A 20,873-nucleotide genomic window follows, 5' to 3' on the forward strand; every position below is an offset into this window, starting at 1 on the left:
ATTGTCATCATACAATCAATCAATCTACCACAAGAACAATAACACTTCCCCTACAAAGAGCAGAAAAAATATTCTTCCTTCCAAAATAGCCAGGAAACATTTACATCAAACATTGACTGGTGCACAATTTCTTGTACCTAGTCATTCCGTACGGTGAATGAGAACTGCACACAAGAGCCTACCTGATACCTCTCGGAGGGGATGTAACTCCAAACGCACTCACTCCACTCCACTTTTAAGGATTTGAATCAACCAGCAAGAATGAATGCAGTTATGTATAAAAATGTAAATAGGTCAAAGAAATCACAGCAAAGATAAAAGAAAGGTACGTGGGACCAAATGGAAAATCAGCTCACTGAAACGTATGCCAAGAGATTGCACACAGTTATAAAAATAGGAATCTTAATGTGGTTCTGAGTTTCTATGCATCCAAGAAAGTATTATTTAATCTATTATAGGAGACACATTCTCTGTAAAATAAAATAATACCTGTTTCCCGAGAAAGCAATGCTTCCAGGCACTAAACTCTTAGAGACATGTCTCCTGCTGAAACCCGTAAAGGGAAATCTATGAGTTTGAAACATGTACCTACAAACTTATCCCATAACTCTGTGCTTTTTAAATAGATAAAAGACTCAAAATTAATCTTTCAGTCCTCTCTGCTCCTACATTTTTTGCTCTCCATAATGGCAGCTTTACAGACTGACCGATTTCAGGCAAAGGATCACATCTTGGTGTGCTCTAGGGTTGCTGTGTACAGCTGTGCAGACTATGCACTGCATTTAACTAGACTATGGTCAGTGGGGCCCCTCTGGGGCTTAGCAAGGCAGCTTGCAGCACGCCACATACTGTCTTCCTTGTAGAAAGCATTCAGTCAATATTTGCTTTATTACCTAAACATACCCGTGCAGCAAACACAGGGGTTATTCATGTGTGTCCCTGCCTGGATATGAATTCTAGCTCTGCCACTAGCCAACTGTGTGACCTCGGAAAAGTTATGTAACCTTTTGGCACCTGTATTCCTCATCTATAAAACGAAGATAGTAAAGGTGCACACCTAATAGGATTAAGTACTTTATGTATGTAAAGAACTCAGAACAGTCCCTGGCACAAACATTCTGCATTAGTATTATTCTGGTTTATTCCAGTGTAGAAAATATCCAGGTGGATTTCTATTTTAATGTTCTTAATGGACTATTCAAATAATTATGCTCTTCCTTAAAAGTACCTTTCAGATAGGAATGCTGCTATGGTACAATGCATTAAGGAAGTCTACAGTTCCATGAGAATACAATAAGGAAGGGGAAAGAGATTAACCCTTTTGATCACCTACCGTATGCCAGGCACTGATCAAACACTTCATACATGCGGTCTTATTCAGTCCTCACAACTATCTGATAAGGTAGAAGTATTATTTGTGCCCTAAAACAAGCTTAACCAGCCTGTGAGTGCAAATTGCATCACATCCTCAGTAATCATCCCACCAACATCAGTTAATACAGAACCCACCCCGACAAAATCTCTCCATCTTTGCCTCTGGGTCTCCAAGGCTATCTCCATGCCTCTTGGAGGGGATGTAACTCCAAACTCACTCACTCCACTCCACTTCCAAGGATTTGAATCAACCAGCAAGAATGAATGCAGTTATATATAAAAATGTAAATAAATCAAAGAAAACACAGCAAAGATAAAAGAAAGGTATGTGAGACCAAATGGAAAATCAGCTCACTGAAACATATGCCAAGAGATTGCACATGCACAAAGCCCATTGGTCAGAGGCCTCTTGCATCTGCCAGATATCACTGTCCCTTCTGCTAGGCATGGATCATGAAGAGACAGCTGCCAGGTCTGCTGGCAGCTTCTGTATCTGCCGAGTACTGCCACCTTTGCTGGACACTAGACTTTCATTGTGTGCTGCCACATAGGCTGGGCATCATCACTGTCGGTAGCCTCCCTTGCATTTCCTCCTGGCCTCTAGTTGCTCTTCAGCTAGTGTGCTGCTCCCCCTGCATTTTTGAATTATTGAAGTACTGGTTGAGATTGTAGAAGGAAAGTGACTCTCTCCACTTGGGGCAATTGTACCTTTTCAACAGGTCATCAAAACAGAAATGCTTGTGCCTTGGTGTCTCTCATTTCTTAAGAAAACATCAGGCCAGGCACGGTGGCTCACTCCTGTAATCCCAGCACTTTAGGAGGCTGAGGAGGGTGAATCACGAGGTCAGGAGTTTTAGACCAACCTGGCCAACATGGTGAAACCCAGTCTCTACTAAAAAAATATAAAAATTAGCCCGGTGTGGTGACATGTGCCTGTAGTCCCAGCTACTCGGGAGGCTGAGGCAAGAGAATAGCTTGAACTCAGGCAGCAGAGGTTGCAGTGAGCCGAGGTCATGGCACTGCACTCCAGTCTGGGCAACAGAGCGAGGCTCTGTCAAAAAAAAAAAGAGAGGGAGAGAGAAAGGAAGAAAGAAAGAAAGAAAGAAAGAAAGAAAGAAAGAAAGAAAGAAAGAAAGAAAGAAAGAAAGAAAGAAGGAAGGAAGGAAGGAAGGAAGGAAGGAAGGAAGGAAGGAAGGAAGGAAGGAAAAAGAAAGAAAGAAAGAAAGAAAGAAAGAAAGAAAGAAAGAAAGAAAGAAAGAAAGAAAGAAAGAAAAGAAAAGGAAAGAACATCAATTTGGCCAAGGGTGGTGGCTCATGCCTATAATCCCAGCACTTTGGGTGGCCGAGGCAGGTGGATCACCTGAGGTCAGGAGTTCGAGACCAGCCTGGCCAACATGGTGAAACCATGTCTCTACTAAAAAATACCAAAAAAAAATCAGCCCGGCATGGTGGTGGGCGCCTGCAATTCCAGCAACCCAGGAGGCTGAGGCAGGAGAATCGCTTGAACCTGGGAGGCAGAGGTTGCAGTGAACCGAGGTTGTGCCATTGGACTCCAGCCTGGGCAATAAGAGCAAAACTCAGTCTCGAAAAAATAAACAAACGAACAAATAAACAAATAAATAAATAAATAAATTTGGATTTGTTTTACATTCAGTCTTCTCTATTTCCAGAACGCAGATGAAATGAGGGCGACATCAGGGATCTACCTGAAGCTTTACACTGCATGAAACTTCCTTCTGGACCCTACGGTCTTGCCACTAGACCAGCCTACAAGCTATTGTACAGTTTGAAAGATTTTTTGAGAGCAACATAGTTGCTTTATTAATTTTTTAAAAAGAGCTTTTTTTCTGATATGTCTGTGTCTAGAGTCAGGATAGAAAATATGCAGATATATTCTACATTTATCTAATGTCACTATATTCCATGCTATAAACATTAATAACGTCTTCAGAGTCAGGGGAAAATGTAAGGAGAGTGTGATAAAGACAGAGCCTAGAATAAAAGAAAAAGTATCGACTCTGAGACCAAAGAGATGTGGGTTTTATCCCAGCTCCATTTACCTTCTGATCAATTACTTCACCTTAACTTTCTTATTTATAAAACTGAAATGATAATAGCACACTTGGAAATCCAAGAAATAGAGTTATTGTGCATGAAATGCCTGGTGTATAGTATGTGCTCAATAAATGATCATCGTTCTTTGTTTTTCATGATCGTAACTTTGTAATTTTCTTTGGATATGGACTTTAGGGGCTCTAAGTCATGAAAAGTGGCAGGCAGCTGAAAGAACAGTGTGGTTCCATAATTATTTATTGAGTGTCTCCTATATTTAACTTTGCATTAGCTCAAAGGGATACTTTGGAGAACAAGAGCAACAAAGTTCCCACTCTTGGAGCCTACACTCTAGGTGAGAAGATATAAAATAAATAAGCAAGTAATAGTGTTACAAATGCCATTAGTACTCTGAAATGAGTGTATAAAAGATGTTAGGAATAAAGAATGTGCAATCTATGAAGAGTTTTAGGGAGAAGAGTGAAATGACATAATTTATATTTCTAACAGATCACCGTGACAGTTTGTGGAAAATGGAAGGTTGCAAGTGTGAAAGTGAGCAAGTGAAAGTCATTCTCTGCTGCAGGAGAGTGACATAAGCTGGCCTTGCTTGACTTCAAAATAGTTTTCAGTGTGATCAATTCACCATTTCCATGTGGAGGAGGTCTGTTGTTCAGACTCTTTGGGGGCTAAAAAAGGTTCTTTATGATGAGAGCTGGTAAGTCAGTGAAACAGCTCCCAACTCCAAGTTGGATCATGGGGTGATGCAGCAGAAGATTCCAAAAGTCACAGATGAAAGAAGTTTGCGCCAAATTTAGAATAAAGAGATTTAGAAGGCTGCTGGTCGGCTTGAGGCACAGATTTCAGATGGCACAGGAGGAGATAGCAAGCAGTGTTGGACAGGTCCTCATGTAAGGAAGGAGCCAGGACCTGCTCTTACCGGAAGCCTGAGCTCTGCCATTTGATTTCTGTTAGTGCCATGTAAGTCTCTCCATCCCCGAGGTAATTTGACACAGTCTGGGAAGGCTCCTGCTCTCTAGGAGCTGGGCTTTTGCAAGAGATGCTGCAGAGAGAAAAACTATGTTAGACCTGTGCACGTTTATATCTGTGTGTGTATATACATACATACATATATATGACCATTTTAATTTATTTAATTTATGAATCATTTTTCTATAATACAAATTTCTTGCAAAAAATAATGTTATAGCCTACGAGTTCCTACAAAGTCACAAACAAGAACTAGCGACATGTACTTGACATAACGTGAAGTCTTGTGCTCTGGGCTCTCTGCAGGGAGAGATGAGGTGATTCTTCAGAAGCTGATCAAAATTCCCTGCCTCCGTCAGGGTAGCTGAGCCTCGGAACAGCGGGAGCACTGCGCCATCTGGTGGGCAGATGCACTGCATCAACGTTCATTAGCAGAGGCTTTTACACACACACGCACACACACACGCACACACACACACACACAAATGCTTTTCAAGGAAGACTCGAGAACAAATCCTGAAGCTGAGCGACAACTACAAAATACCATCAATTAAAGATATTATCTGGTAAGTTTCACAACAGATTAATTTATAAATGAACAGGATTGAAATGTGGTACCACTGTAAATCTTCAATTTTTCAATTGTATATATAATATCTGATAGTTAATGGGTGTCTACCCTGTGCCAGGTAGGTGCTAGTCTATGTACTTTACATGCATTAACATATGTCATCCTCACAACAATCCTATAAGATAGGCACTATTTCCATCCCGTTTTACAGGTGAGGAAACTGAAACAGAGAGGTTCAGTAACTTGCCCAAAGTTACACAAGTTGGTACGTGGCAAAGCAAGAATTTAACAATGTTCTTAAGCTCTTAGGCACTAGGCTAGGCTGCTTCTCTGATATACACAATGTAGCACCGTGAGATTGGGTGTCATTAAGCAAGAGGTCAGAAAACAGGATTTTGAAAAGCATGTTCTGAAAGTGTAAGATTCCTTTTTCAAATTGCTTCCCCAAGCAAAAGAACGCAAAACTCTGAGTTTCCTATAAGTCAGAACCTTTACAAAAAGCAAGTTTTTGAAAACTGCTTTACAAAAAATCACCCTTTTTAGAATCACCGAATTTGGAACTAAAGGGCAAGATCCCTTGATGATCATAATTGTGGTAGTTAATTTTATGTGTTGACTTACTGGGCCACAAAATTCTCAGATACTTGGTCAAACATAATTCTAAGTGTGTCTATAAGGGTGTTTCTCGATGAAATTAATATTTGAATTGAGAGACTGAGTGAAGCAGATTGCATTCCTAAATGTGGCACGCCTCATCCGATAGGTCAAAAGACTGAGTAGAACACAACGACTCACCCTTCCTTGAGTGAGAACAAGATGGAACTCCCTCTGCCTGACTGCTTTGAGATGGGACATTAGTCTTTTCCTGCCTTCAGACTCAAACTGAAATATTGGCTCTTCTTGGGTCTCCAGCTTGCCAACTGCATATCTTAGGACATTCTATTGGCTCTGTTTCTCTAGAAAACCCTTACCAATGTGATGGCTCATTATGTCATCGTCACATTGTCATCATCATTGTGGTCACCCTCAACATCACCATCATCATCTTCTCTACCACACACTGAGTGTCCTCCCTTTCAGGCACAGTGTTCAGTGCTCTGAGACTGTGTGAGTAAAAGTGCTTATTTTACAGATGAGTAAACGGAGGTTCAGTGAACTTGGAACATGTACCCAACACCTAACCAACAGTCAATGGTACAGGTGAGACCATGGTTATGAACAGCCCAGTGCATTTTTCTCTATGCCAAGTGACATCTCCCACTAGATGGAACAGTCATCAACAACTAACATTTGGAAGGATGATGGCATGTTTTCCATCTTCAGATATCTTATTAACTCTAATTTTCTTGAAAAGTGTTTTCTCATTCCTTTGAAAGCCATTAGTTTCCCTCTTTTCCAGGGTGACATGTTGTCATTTTAGCTTGGTTACTTTTGAGGCAGTTTAATCTGATTTTGCTAGGAACCAGTTATTCTTCTTACATCTGTTTGACCATTCATCAACTAACAGGCATTTTCCACAAATGCAGATACAAAAGAGACAAGAAAAAGTGCAGCTCACCTTAAATACCCTGATTCATCTGAGCTGGGCATGATTCAGCTACTCAAGATATTGAATTTGGGAAATATGTGTGTCTTCAGACTTTTTCCTCTCTCTGTATGGGAGAGGGCTGGCAAGTCGGGCACCAGAGGGATCAACTCATGCACAAGGCTGCTGCAGCCTGCATAAAAGTGTGCAAGTAGACCTGGTTGCAAAGGACAAGAGGGGGTGGGGCATCAACCCAGCACATGCTCCCATGACAACTTCCAAAGGAAAAATAGACTATAATTATCAGAAACCCAATTGCCCTATTAAAATACATGAAATAACTACAAAAATTGTGAAATTGAAGTCATGGGGGTTTTTTAATAACTGTAAAAAATATTTTTATCCAGAAAGAAAATTTAAACCTAGCAAGATATATCTAAGTAAACTGTGCCCTTCCCACCCCTAAGCCCCAACATGTTAATCAGATGTGCAGTCCCAGAGGCAGGACCTCTTGGCCCATGGTGAGTTCACCTTGGACAGACTCCTTTGAAGAGATAAGCTATCTAGGATAAGAAGAGAACTTGCTGGAAATAGCCAGATAAATAACAGTAGATTGTAGCCTATCTGCCAGGAAGCACACTTTTTCCCCAGCCATTTGCAGGAAGAGAAGTAGGTTGCTATGCCATTACAAGTCATTTTCTCTCCCGAGTTACGCCAGCCCATGCTCCTTTTTCATTCCAATTGCTGCATTTCTAGCGGATCATACTGCCATTTTTCTCTTCTCTGTCTAATACCAATCGCACTTCTGGGCTGTTGCCCCCACTGCTGATGGTGTTAATCTCCATGGGAACCAATGTGACTCACAGGGTCAATGTGTGCTTGGCAAGTCCTGTTATGATCATTGCCAGCGTGTTACCAGCAATGGCAGCATAATCCTCAGTGATCACATTTTTGTGTTGTGAATTTTGCCGGTGAGTCATGCAGCTTAAAGGCAATAGCCTCAAAGGAAATCTTAGCTTAGCACTTTGGTGTAAATCCTATCACAGCCACCTTCTATGCAAGCCGCATTCCAGCATCCCCCTTTTCAGAAGTCATGGAGTCCACTATTTGCTCAGGAATTATGTTTTCTTGGACTTTTTCTGTATCTATTATCCTGGTTTGGCATCATGCATTCTGTCTATAGACAATAGGAACTATTTAATGGGAATAGCAATGCCCATGGAAATAATGACTCTCCTTTTCAATAAGGTATTCTCATTTTTCTATTGTTGTTGTGATGGTAGTGGTGGTGGTTTTCGTTATAACATGAAATCTACCCTGTGGCCTCTTATAGGATGAATCCAATGAAAGGAAGCTATTTGGTCAACTGAAAGTTGTCTTACAAAGTTTGAGTTTCTAAAGATAAGCTAGAGATCACCGAATCCAACTCCCACCTGGTGCAGATTCTAATAAATGCATCCAGCATCTTTTTGATTAGTGGAAAGCAAAGATAGTCTCCCACTTATTTCCAAGAGATGTGCCCTCTAATGCCGGATTACTTAAATTATTAGAGAATCCTTTCTTACAATGAGTAAAAATCTGCCCACCTGTAGATTTGATCCATCTATTAGCGTTCTGCTCTCTAAGGAATAAAAAAAAACTTTCTTTCCTGTATTCCCATTTTATCTCTACTGGGGTCGTCTAGTACCCAGTCCTTCCTGCCTCAACACATGAGACTCATCACTTGTTTTTCATGTGTCTGTCTCCTTCACCAAATGGAGCTTCTGGAAGACAAAACACATGTCCCATTCTTTGAATCATGAGTGCTTATGTTTAATGACACACCTTCAAATACTCCGTGCTGCTTTGTCTTTCTCCCTTGGTCATTGTATTAGTCTGTTCTCACACTGCTATGAAGAAATGGCCAAGACTGGATAATGTGTAAAGGAAAGGGAAGAAGCGGGGACCTTCTTCACAGGGAAGCAGGACAGAGTGAGTACAAGCAGGGTAAATGCCAGATGCTTATAAAACCAACAGATCTTATGAGACTCACTGTCATGAGAACAGCATGGGGAAAACTGCCCTCATGATTTGATTACCTTCGTCTAGTCCAGCCCTTGACACAAGGAGATTATGGGGATTACAACTCAAGATGAGATTTTGGGTGGAGACACAGAGCCAAACCATGTCATTCCACCCCAGCCCCTCTCAAATTTCATGTCCTCACATTTCAAAACACAGTCATGCCTTTCCAATAGTCCCCCAAAGTTTTAACTCATTCCAGCATTAACCCAAAAGTCCAAGTCCAAAATCTCTGAGACAAAGCATGTCCCTTCTGCCTATGAGCCTGTAAAATCAAAAGCAAGTTAGTTACTTCCTAGATACAAGGAAGATACTGGCATTGGGTAAATACACCCATTCCAAATGGGAGAAAATGGCCAAAACTAAGGGACTACAGGCCCCATTCAAGTCCAAAATCCAATAAGGCAGTCATTAAACCTTAAAGTTCCAGAATGATCTCTTTTGAATCCATGTCTCACATCCAGGTCACACTGATGCAAGCAAGAGGTGAACTCCCATGGCCTTGGGCAGCTCCTCACCTGTGGCTTTGCAGGGTACAGCCCCTCTCCTGGCTGCTTTTACAGGCTGGCGTTGAATGTCTGTGGCTTTCGCAGGCACATGGTGCGAGCTGTCAGTGGATCTACCATTCTGAAGTCTGGAGAGAGTGGCCCTCTTCTCACACCTCCACTAAGCAGTCCCCCAGTGGAGACTCTGTGTGGGGGCTCCTACATTTCCCTCCTGCACTGCTCTAGCAGAGGTTCTCCATGACAGCTCGGCCCCTGCAGCAAACTTCTGCCTGGACATCCAGGCATTTCCATACATCCTCTGAAATCTAGGCAGAGTTTCCCAAACCTCAGTTGTTGACTTCTGTGCACCCACAGGCTCAACACAATATAGAAGCTGCCAAGGCTTGGGACTTGCACCCTCGGAAGCAATGGCTTGAGCTGTATCTTGGCCTCTTTTAGCCACAGCTAGAGCTGAAGCAGCTGGGATGCAGGGCATCATGTCCCAAGGCTGCACAGAGCAGAGGGGCCCTGGGCCCAGAAAACCATTTTTTCCTCCTAGGCCTCTGGGCCTGAGACAGGAGGGGCTGCCCCAAGGTCTCTGACATGCCCTGGAGACATTTTCCCCATTGTCTTGGTGATTAACACTCGGTTCCTCGTTACTTTTACAAATTTCTGGAGCAGGCTTGAATTTCTCCCCAGAAAATAGGATTTTCTTTTCTACTGCATTATCAGGCTGCAAATTTTCCAAACTTTTATGCTCTGCTTCCTTTTGAATGCTTTGCTGCTTAGAAATTTCTTCCACCAGATACCCTAAATCATCTCTCTCAAGTTCAAATTTCCACAAATCTCTAGGGCAGGGACAAATTGCTACCAGTCTCTTTGCTAAAGCAAAGCAAGAGTGATCAACAAGTTCCTCATCTCCATCTGAGACCAGCCTGGACTTCATTTTCCATATCACTATTAGCATTTTGGTCAAAGCCATTCAACAAGTCTCTAGGAAGTTCCAAACTTTCCCACATTTTTTTGAGCCTCCCAAACTATTGCAGTCCCTGTGTGTTACCCAGTTGCAAAGTTGTTTCCACATTTTCAGATATCTTTATGCTGCACCTCATTACCTTGGTACCAATTTACTGTATTAGTTTGTTCTCACACTGCTGTGAAGAAATACCTAAGACTGGGTAATTTATAAAAGAAAAAGATTTCATTGACTCACAGTTCTGCATTGCTGGGGAGGCCTCAGGAAACTTATAATCATGGTAGAAGGCAAAGGAGAAGCAGGCACCTTCTTCACAGGGTGGCAGGATGGACTGAGTGCAAGCAGGAGAAATGCCAGACACTTATAAAACCATCAGATCTCATGAGATTCACTCACTATCATGAGAAAAGCATAAGGGAGACCCCCCATCATGATTCAATTACCTCTACCTGGTCCCACCCTTGACACACGGGGATTATTGGGATTACAACTCAAGATGAAATTTTGGGTGCAGACACAGCCAAATCATATCAGTCATGCTAGTTCAGGCTAAGAATTTCTAATTCCTTGAACTATTTGTCAAATCACCAAGCAGATACTGGCCTCTTTTCACCTCCTTCTCCAACAAGAGTACAAACAAGGTGGAAGAAAATGTCTCTGTGACAAAAACTATACTTTCAAATATCACACTATGTGGTGAGGGTAATGAAGTAGTTCAGAAAGTCTATATAGGATGCTCTAGGTCCTTTAAACAGTCTTGAAATTCTACACTAAACGAGATTTTTACAACTGGAAAAGACTGTAGACCCCACCTCACCCCAATCAGTACTAAGGGGAATATGGGGACCTAAGAATCAGAGTGAATTGCCCAAGGTCACAGAGCCAGTTACTGGATGAACTAAAACTAGAAACAGTCACTTCTTTTTCTCTCTCTCGTGTTCTTTACAACACACCACACTAACTCAAAGCGAATATTATGCCCAGGCACTTATATGCTCCTGAATAGTTAACTGGTGATTTCAAACTTGGAAAGTGTGTTCTTATATCTTCAGACCTAAATTTTAGCACTCTCTCTCCCACTAATAGCATTTATATGGTACTAAATATTCCAACAGGGTTTTAAGGCTTACAACTACTGTCCCTGGCAATCTTGGTTTTGATCTCAGAAGAAAGAGATGCTAATATAAAATCTTCAGAGTTTTAAAAGACTGAAGGAGTCTTTCTTATTCATGTTTATCTTCCACAGCACTTAGCACAGTGCCTGGCATATGATAGTCATTTAAAAAATGTTTGCTGACAGATTAATAGTTTTGTAATTATTCATTGATGAATTATCCATGACAAAATTTCAAATCAGGCTAAATTTCCCTATCTCTTGGCCTATTTCCAATGTCAAGGCCACATCCTCAATAATCAATTGATTATTGTTCAAAGAACTTAAACAAATACTAATGTTTATCCAAGCAACATATACTTTGAAACTCAAATATGCTAAAAATACACATACAAGATAATTCCAACTTGCAAATAGATGACATTCTGACAGAACATATGCAAACTAAGAACTAGAACTTGAAAGATACGTTCTGGAGGAGAAAAAGTAACAAGAGGAGGAAGAGGAGGAGTAAAAAGAAAGAGAAAAGTGGCTGGTGTAAAATGCCCTTTGTGCTGGTGAAGCACATTGTAAAGAACATGACAGAGTAAAAGAAGAACCTGCTTCCATCTCTGCTTCTCTCTATAACAGCCTCTATGACCTTGAGATAAATAGATTCCCAGGCGTGGGGAATAAGATCTATTTAAGATATTGTTTATTTAGGAAACATGAGTCCCCCTTCACCAGGAGCACAAATCCCAGCTTATAAAGTTATAAAGCCACTGTCAGGTTAGGAAGAAATTTATTCCACACTCATTGTAATTGAAAGAAAACTTATTATCCCTAAAGAGAGCACTTGTTAGCCTTTCTACACAATCTTTTTTAGCAATGCGCAATAAAAAAAACTTTCTTTTTCAATACAATCGAAAAAAGTAAGTATAAAATTTGGTTCAAGTAAAAAACTATTAAAAATACATATCTTAAATATTTTATTTAAATGTCAAATATGTAAGTATACATTCATTCATATATCCACCTCTGATATATAATGGAGCAGCCACTAACTAAATTTCCTTAAAGTTTATTTTGTATAAACCACTCCCAAAATGCCTCCTTTACAATTGGCGGTTTCAATTTTTTTAATATGCAAAACATTAGGGCACTTTAAACGCAATCTGACTGCAAAAACTTTCTTAATTTTTACAATTTTTAAATCAAACTCCAATCTTTGCAAAATATTTTATTATTTTGCAAAGAAATAACTCTTCTGCCATACTCATACTTTACTCGTTAAATATATATTATAATAATATTGCAAAATTACAAGTACAATTGACAAAAACAGATTTGGGAACAAACACAATTGATTCTTGGTAAGCACACAGCTCAACTCCTGAAAGTAGTATTTGGGCAAACCACAGAGTAATCTACCAGCACGAAGTGTTCAGTCAAGCGTGGGTATCCATCAGTATCCTGTACAGAGGGCATTAAGAGTATCAGTTCATCTGGTAAACCAGTTTAAATTGTTCCTACTTTATTTGCAACAACAGAGCCATCATGAGTTTCGTGGGACAGTGTTACTGCCCACTCCCCAAACCTCCATCGACTATACTTTGATAAAAACCTCCTGTATTAGTTTCCAAGAATTTTCATAACAATTTAACACAAACTAGGTGTTTAAAACAGCAAATTCTTTTTTCTCCCACAGTTCTGGAGGTCAGAAGTCCAAAATCAAGGTGTCATTAGGGCTGTGTTCCCGCCGAAGGCGCTAGGAAAGAATCTTCCCCTGCCTCCTTTAACTTCTGGGTTCCCAACCATTATATCTGCAAATACCCTGTTTCCAAATAAGCTCATATTCTTAGGTTCATGGTAGACATGAATTTTTGACAGACACTATTCAACTGATCTACCACACTTTGACAAACCCTCACCTCTACATGCTTAAATAGCCTCAAACATGCTATTTCCTATTCTAGAGAACCCCCTACCCCATTCTTTAACATGGTAAATTCTCATATGCTTCCTTGCTCATATGCTTTTGGCTGTTCTCCCAGAAGAAGGTCCTTGCCTCCTTAATATAATTCATTTTCCTATTCTGACCTTGTCTGCTTTTCTTATCTATTTTCACCATCACACCCACTTTTTCAACTATTTATTGAGCACCTGCTAAATGCCCACACTGTGTTAGGGGCTGAAGATATATTTCATAGTAATGACTAAGACCAAGTTTCCTACCTTTTGAAGGGTAGAAAGCTTCAAGTCTTTAAAAGGAAGGAGCATAAATTTGTTTTTGATTCCTCAATCCTGTCGTGCTACTAGTCATACAGTAAGCACTCAATACACATTTGTTGAGTAAACAATTTCAGAGGGCAAAGCAAATAATGGGTAGAGTGGGACAGTTGGAGGTCTGAGGATATAGATTTTTGCCTGGAATGAAAACTTTCATGTAATTCAAGCTATGACCAGGAAACGCACTGCCTCTGTTTTACTAAAAATGCTCAAACAGAAATCTGTCAATGGAAGATCAGCCTACATGGTTTCCAAGGCTCCTTTAAACTCTATTTCTTTTCATTCCCTGATAGATTAAATGATGGAGAGAGGACATTTCTCAATTTTGCCTTTTTTCCTATGCAAATTCAAAAAATTGTATTTAGTACTAACAATGTACTAGACATGATGCTAAACATTTAATTCCTATTAAGTGTTAACTAAATTCTCAGCACACATCACACAAAGCAGGTAAAATAGTAAAAGAAACCACTGGCTCTTCACCAAAGAATACATCTTCTCTTTTTCCTGAAACACAACTAGATTACATTTCTCAATGTTCCTTGCGTTTAGGGGTGACCATGTGACTGAATTCTAGACAATTGAGTACAAACAGAAGTGATACGGGCTACTTCCAGGCCTGGCCCATTAAAATCTCCCAGATGTACTCCTTCACTCTCTTTTCCCTTTCTAGATGCTAGCACAGAGATAACTTACAACACATACATTCTCCGTGTGGGTAATATTCCTCCCAATAAGTGAACATTGTTGCTTGGGGGAGCAAAAAAATCTTTGATATTACAGTGGTTTGTGGCCTTCCAAAGGTCGTATCTACCTGGTAAAATCTTATTTCTTAGCATGTAATTTCTCTCATTAGGGAGAAGTTAAATGAAATTTAATTAATTAATTAATTAATTGGGCTTAATTAATTTAATTTTTCTCCTTAGTGGAGAAATAATGAGAAAATATTTGAGAACTACTGCTCTAAAGCAACCCTGAAAGCTACATATTAAAGATAGTAAAACCTCTTTCAGCCTGAGTCTCTGAATGACTAACCGGAGAAGAAACATTTTGGTCACTACCAAGTACTATTAATGAAAAATCTCATTTCCATTGTGTCTGAAACTTTACATACTTATGAGTCTGATATGGCAGTTAGCCCATTCTACGTATTATAACTATTCTCTTATCCATTTTACACATGGGGAAAGCTGAGCTCAGAGAGCATAATCCTAAGATCAAGCCTGCTGGTAAATAGCAGAGCAGAGATTTAAAACTTGTCTGATTCAAAAACCTGAGCTATGGATCCTTATGCTCCATTGCTTCTCCAGCTGTCAGAAGCTACATGTTTCCACTGTATGAGACCATTTCCAGTCTGAATTACTGGAGGCTGCTGAATGTGATCTCTAGTTTGGGGATTAAAGTTATACTATTTTTAGTTATACTATTTTTTATGCATTCAAAGTTGAGAAATCCTTCCAGGAATCATAACTTTAATTCACACTTACAAAGTTGTGCTGCTGCAAATCTCTTGTAATCAAATATGCACAGTAATAAGCAGTGAAATGGAATATGTGGAAATAAATTATTTTTTGTTTTTTGATAGACACAAAAACAAGATGCATCAGGTCTGGGTGAAACCTATAAAAAACTCAAGTAAGTCAAAGGCCCATGGAATTTGGTTTCGTATGCACTCAAAAACATCCAAGTTTCCCCAGCAGAGAACTCAAAGTCAGGTTGAAGATTTCATGATATCTAAGGAATTATGTCATTGCTCTTCAAAGCATCTTACTACGTATGATCATATTACAGACGATGATGGGCTTTGTCCTAAAGTTGCAAATCTACAGTTTTCCCATAGAAATTGCATAGGATGTACTTATGTGGAAACTATTTAACTTGCATTGTCCCCAGAAAAGTATTATCAAAACACACAGATGTCTGAAAGAGCTTTTCATTGTTCTCCATGTAGGTGGATGCATGCTTAACGCAGTGTAAGTCTCAGAGCTGCTGAATAAAAAGAAGACAGTAACTTTTTAAAATGTTGACTAACAAAGTCAACTGTGTTGATAGATGGGAAGAGCATTGCTCAAGTCTTTAATTCTCTATACAAGTTTTACTGTGTGCCTTTTTCTGGTGATCTTTGGATACACAATTGAACGATGCTCCTCAGAGAATTTCCCTCGTTTTTGCTTCACTTTATTCCATTGCTACTTAAATAAGATAATGTACTGCTCTGAGACTTAAATGCATCACATTCCAACCCGAAATACGGGAGATGTGAACAAAAAAATGGAACTATTGAAAGCTAGAGAGAGATTATAGGATGTTTTAGGTAAAGGTTGAAGGAGGAATTATTCGTTTTTTATTCTTATGTATTTAAAAGAGTGCTACAGCTTTGGAATGTATTTCCAGATGCAAAATTAATATTATAGAGAATCATCAGGTTCACAGCTTTTGAATCAAATGCCATCTCTTCTGTATGCTGTGAGTAGCCCTACCTTTTAACATTTAAGAGATAAAGCTCTATGTTAAATTTTCCAATTATTACCTGTCTGGTACAGTTGCAACAGGACCATATCAAGTATTTGAGTTTTACTAGGGAAATGTAATTACAGTTTGAAAAATAGTAGAAAATGCATTCCTATCACATCCTTAGTGGCAGTTTATATGCTAAAAAGAAAAATGCTTAGGGTCTAATTCGTAAGAGCTTTATGCTTCATTTACATTTTTCTGTGCAGTTTACTTGGAAAAGAGCATAATGCATGTTTTTCAAGTAAAATATGCCTTTTAGGGATTCATTCAACTTGCTTTCCATTGTCCTCATTGAGGGCCAAGCGTTCTTTTCTACAGTCCTAAAGGGCGCTAGTAAATGGGGTGGGTGGAAAGCCTTCACTATTAACTAAAACGAATGCCTAAAACCATTGTACAGATTATTTAGAAAATTTACAGCAGTCTCTAGCAGTCAAATCTTGAAAAGTCTGTTGTACGTTTACTATGCAGACTGCTTCCCAAGCCCTTTGTATAGGATATTGAACAAATTACCTGACAATATGAATATTTTTGAGGTCTGCTCAGAATTTACAAGATTCTGACCATTTCCCAACCCATCCATGTTCTTTTCTTTAGTTCAGTGTTTCTCAAAACATGGTCTGTGGGCTAGCAAACATCAGAGTCAATTGAAATTCCTGTTAAAAACATGATTTCCTAAGTTCCACAACACTGATCTAAAATTGTTGAGAGTAGAGACCTGGAATTTGAATTTTACAAGCTACAATGATGAGCACCAAATTTAAAACCCCATCCCTGTGTTTTGGACTAAGGCAATCAAGAGGGAGTTCACACCTAGGTAGAGCAAACACACTCTCTTTTAGTAACCAGCGATTTTTTTTTAAACCAAGTTTACTAGCCCATGTAAGATCAACCTGGAGGAGGCCAAAATCACGTTTGCAAGAGATGGCAATTTGGTCTCAAGCACAAAGTTATAACCCTCAACGATATGATCTACAACATTCGGCCTTTCTGTCTTCTTCCTAATCCCTGTAACTGCTTTCTACAGTTGCTGAAAGAAAACAATGTAACTAAAACGCACTTCTCACAGTGTTCACTGATGCACTGGAAAATGAATATTGCAGACTATCAGGGAAAATTTGAGGCCAAACATAATTGTTCTAAAAACGCATCACCTCGGCCATTACGGAGTAACACTTGTAATACTTTTAGTGGATGACGGCCATAGGCCTTGACTGGTTTGGCTAAGTTTACTCTGGGTTAAAGCCAAAACTTAATATGTCTTTGTTGATCGATAAAAGAAAAAAACTCATATAGTAGAAATCCCTATGTCACCCACATCTGGTTTTCCTCTCCTTCCTGGCACATATGAAGATTGCAGTTTCACGTTCAGGTGGGCAGAAGTGAGTGATATGTGTCACTCCCAGAGCAAAGCATTTAACTGCTGGAATGAACACCCTAACACAGTCCATCCTTGAGCAATGACCAAGGAGCTGCAGGTTCCCAGTGGAGCAATTACAGAGCATTCATTATCCCCAAAACGTCACTTGGACTTACTCAACTTTGTAATCAAGAAACAAACCTTTCTTCTGTGACGCCACTGAGATATGGGGGTTGTTTGTCACTACAGCATAACTTATCCAATCCTGATTAACATAACAACGCAGTATCACACTTCAATGTATTGGCATATATTCAACATCTTTTAGCAAACGGAATACCCTAGACCAATACCTGGCAGAAAGGTCATGATGAGCAAACCGCTTCTTCCCAAAGACTGTTTGATCTCAGTGTGCTGGGTGGTATCAGCCTCCACCTGGTAATAAAGTGTTTTGAAGCCTTTTCTGCGTCTGAGAAGGCTTTTGGGATCCAATTCAGAAGAGAATATTTTGAGGATGAAATGAGATAATGTATGCCAAAGTGTTCTGTTGAACACACAGAGCTACACAAATAGGAATTAGGCTCGACAAAAAGCCGACTTAGATTGTACTTAATTTCACACAAATTTTAAAGTTATTGCTCCATCTTCTCGTTTTCAGTTGGAGGGGTTTTATTTTGATATTTTAAAAAGAATAAAATGTGTTGGATTAAAGGACATCCACATCTTATAAAATGAAAGTACATTTCCTATTTTGCCATTGTCATCTACATTTACAGTCATGCCCTTGCTGAAAGTACTATAGGAAGTGCTGTGAGAGATAGAAAAGTCGACAACATATTTTTTAAACAGGGCTTCATTTTCGTCATCTGTGTAATACAATTAACAGCCGCCAATCTCTCTTATGTTTCTACCCAGAAATACTATGAAGAAAAGTGCTATCATTTCTGCTGTTATCTTTGAAAAAATATTTTGGTAACAATGGAATTTGGTTGGTACCTTTAAAATTCAATTTTTATCGTTGTAAAGTTCTTTGAATAAGGTTGTTTTTCTTTTGAGAGCTGGTAGGATTGATTAAGCAATGCTATCTGAATAAGAAAAGGTTAACAAAAATATTAAAATCCTTAACTCACTACTACATGTTTTTAAAAAAGAGAGAAAGAGAGACTTTTTTTTTCAGTCTCTTCTAGGAGAGAGAAACCATGATGCTGTTTTCTTCTATGTCAGTTTGCCCAGAGGGATGTTGTTTCCTGAGCTTAATAAGGGTCCTATTTCTTCTCAGCCGTTACAGTCTATTAATTACTGCAGTGAGTGCTTAGAGATGTCGAAGCAATCATTTGTAAGATGATAGGAGCCCTCATCATTCTGAGATGTGGGTTCTAGCCATCTAAAATTACCCAAATGAAACAGATGTTGCAAATGTGAGTCCTTATTAGAATGTTTTCTTTTCATTACCCAGCAGAAAGCTGTGTTCCTCACACTCTGGTCTCACATAGCAGGACTGCCTAAGAAATCTTGGGCTGGGCATGCCGTGTTCTATAGGACCTGTGGGTGCCCAAGGAGTTCTGGTTTGAGTCACCGACACAACACAAAAAACCAGACCAGAAGCAGCCCACCAAGATCCAAGAATGGGACTGTCAGGTAGGCTCAGTACCCAGACCCTCCTGTGCATTATTCAAAGTAAATTTCATGGCCTCCTTTTGCACCTAGGAGGCTAGAGCTGCACAAAGCTGCTTAATGAGGAACTGGGGGAAATTGGCCCTGTAAGCATGTGGCTAGAACTACACAGTTCATTTTTGTATAGTGGAACTTTCTTCTGTTTATGGTGAGTAGATCTTTGTAACACAAAAGAGAGAAAAAGAAGAAAGTTAAGTGGTGACATATCTTGATAAATGGTAAATGCCATACCAAATGTTAACTATATGCTGGGCATTATTCTGGTTACTGAGGAAACAGCAATGAAATAGACAAAGTTCCAGCTCCCATGGAGCTAACACTCTAGTGAGAGACAGACTTCAAAGAAAAAGATATATAGCATAATATTGGGTATATACATGCTTAGAAGAAAACACAGAGCAGAAAGAAAGAACATGAAAATGGCTCCGACTTTCAATAGGATAGCTAGGAAAAGCCTCACTAAAGAGGTGATCTGAAAGAGACAAAGAAGTGAAGTAAGGGAAAGACCCATGGGAAAATCTGGGATGAGAGTTCCAGGCAGCGAGAACAGCATGTGCACTGCCCTTAAGGTGGAGGCAAGCTTGGTGCGATGGAGGCATGGCACAGGTAGGAAGGTGACTGGAGCTGCAGGATGTGGGGGGAGCTACATGAAATGAAGCCAGAGAGTCTAGTAGGCCACTTGAAGGACTTTGGATTTTGTTCTATCCAAAGCTATTGACGAGAAACTGTTGGAGGATTAGAGCGAGTGAATATACAATCCGATTTTTTAAAGATCACTCTGGCTGCTATTTGGAGAATAGTCTCAGAGGGCAAAGTAGGAACAAGGAGACTAATTGGGGATGGGGAAAGAAATCAAGTTCTCTTTTGGATGATGTATGGGGTCACACCCCCTGTATACCAGCTCAGATCCCCATCACTGCCTATTTCTTTCTCTCTACTTTGGAACCCACCTATGCCAGGTCCACTTTAGAACTTAGGTAAAATTCAACACCAAGGGTAATAAAATCTATTTTCCCAAATGGCATGACTGAGGCTGTAGGACAACCCAGAAGCGCTGGGGAAGTTAGCTCTCCATGGGTGAAACTTGACCAATAAGAAATGCAAGATGGGAGGGAAACACAAATAAAGTTCCCTCCCTTTCTCTTTCTTTAAGACTACCCTAAAGGGCAGCTCTTCCTTACTATCCTATAGGAAATCTATGTGCCAAGTAAACAAGCCTGAGGGCCACCTGCTGTGTTTCTTCATAGCTTGGTTTACCGCTAGGACCAAGCAGAAATGCATCTCATGGCCAACCCTGCATCTTCCTATCTTCCTTGTTTCACTTCCTTTGCATCTTTGCCTCTACAACCTGGACTTGCACATTTGAAAGAAAGCAGTAGCATCTTATGCTGGCTTCAAGCTCTACTTTCTAGAGGGCCACCTTAAGATATGCATGTTAAATTGAAGGCACATATTAGACAACTTAAGGGAGATGGGTACACAAGCCAGAATTTCAGGGAAAATATTAAGGCTAGAGATATTCATTTTGGAATTATGTGTAAATGATATTTACATATCATTTATCCTGTTCAGTCAGGATCACTAAGGGAGAGTAGAGAAAGGGGAGATCTGAGGCTTTATTGAAGGACACTCTGGCACTTAGGGGTAGAAATTAGAAGAAGCCATTAAAGGAGTTTTAGAATGAGATCGAAGGAAAAGGAGGAAAGGGTGGCATCCTGAAAACAAACTGGAAAAGGTGCTTCAAAAGGGGAATGGCAGCAGTTGCTGGTACATGAGAAAAATGAAGAGTGAGAACCAATAGCTGGGTTTGGCAACATGGAAGTTGTTGATGACTCAACAAGAGCAGCTCTGCTGAGTGGTGAGGGTAAAAGCTTGATGACAGAGGGTTAAGAGAGATTTGGCAGGAGAGAAT

At 39.8% G+C, this 20,873-nt stretch overlaps 1 long non-coding RNA gene across 1 annotated transcript; it reads right to left on the reverse strand.

Moving 5' to 3' along the window:
* Positions 1-3,942: 3,942 nt before the first annotated feature.
* LOC109026532 (uncharacterized) lies at positions 3,943-5,906 on the reverse strand. Its single transcript, XR_002005537.4, has 3 exons — positions 5,783-5,906; positions 4,683-4,813; positions 3,943-4,489 (listed from the first exon to the last, which is right to left on the reverse strand). It is a non-coding gene; the product is annotated as an uncharacterized lncRNA (long non-coding RNA).
* Between the last annotated feature and the right edge of the window lie 14,967 nt (positions 5,907-20,873).

This window comes from Gorilla gorilla, chromosome 3 (assembly GCF_029281585.2).
Source record: "Gorilla gorilla gorilla isolate KB3781 chromosome 3, NHGRI_mGorGor1-v2.1_pri, whole genome shotgun sequence".
Taxonomy (NCBI): domain Eukaryota; kingdom Metazoa; phylum Chordata; class Mammalia; order Primates; family Hominidae; genus Gorilla; species Gorilla gorilla.